Here is a 1249-nt window from a genome sequence, read left to right on the forward strand (position 1 = left end):
ACTTAATTCAATGAGAAGAAAGAGGTGTACTAATAGTGTTTGGACAGGATATCCTGTCTGCTTCTTGTACTATGGGTAAGCCCTAAGAAGATAACAATGTATAATGTATTGATTATCGAAACTGTCCTATTAATCAGCTTTGAAACTGTCTCATTCATATTTGTTTCTCAATAAAATTAAAATTAAAAAAGTTAGTTCACAAAGAAAAAAAAAAATAAAGAGAGGCAACTAGGTCTCAGGTCCTTTAGATGGCATTCCATGCAAAAATGAAGCAGACTTAAAAAGAAAAAGTTGAGTTTCCCCAAACTTCCCCATCCATCCCTACAGCTGTTTGTTCTTTGTTCTTTTTTCCTTTTTTGGCGGAACCAGGGATTGAACTCAGGCCCTTCAGCTTGCCAGGGAAGCGCTTATTGCACTGAACCATCTCCCCAGCCCCATGTTCTTTGTTCTAATACAGATAAAATAGTAAATTTTGTCTCTATAACTAATGTTTTATTATTGCAGATTGCAGGCAGCTGAGCTAGATAAAAGGAGAAAGCACAGAAGATGAGATGCCTTACAACTGTGGGAGGGGTGGATGCTCCTGCTGTGAATAGAACTAAAGACTTAAAGGCCAAACAAATGCTAAAAGAATAACATCTGGGATTGATATTCTAAATACGTATCGATCACCTGGAAAGACCCAAGTGAGTCACTAGCCCAACCCCCAACAGGAAGAGACCTTGTCCCATATTCATGGCCGCTTTCTACGTGACTTGCTTTCCCATTTGATACTGGACTTAATCAGTTTTACCTGAGCAATGGTGCTTGTAATCCCATTGGTTGACCATAGTTTTGTCCCACCTCCTGCCCACCTAAGTGAGTTCCCATTCTCTCTACCTTAGCCCCACATGGTTTTACACTATAAAAGTCCCTGGAAGAGACAGCTTCCCGGGAACTACCTACTCGGCCCCCCTCCTGTCCCTCTCTTGGACAGGAGGTTTCTTTTCCTCAATAAATATATTCTGCTCATAACCTCCATTTGTTCCTAGAATTCATTCTTTGGTTTTAGAGAACACAAACTTGTGCAGGTCAGGTTGGGCGATTGTTTTTTCCCAATGTCATTTGGAGGTTCCCTATATGGTTTGGAGGTCACCCACCCGAGACCAGTTTTTCTCTCTGTATCATTATGACCTCCTGTTCCCTTCACATCCTGTTTTTTTTTTTTTTTTTTCAGTTCAATTTTGGTTTCCTCTTTATTGACATAACT

The sequence above is a fragment of the Octodon degus genome, unplaced genomic scaffold, assembly GCF_000260255.1.
Source record: "Octodon degus isolate 3935 unplaced genomic scaffold, OctDeg1.0 scaffold00003, whole genome shotgun sequence".
Classification (NCBI taxonomy): Eukaryota; Metazoa; Chordata; class Mammalia; order Rodentia; family Octodontidae; genus Octodon; species Octodon degus.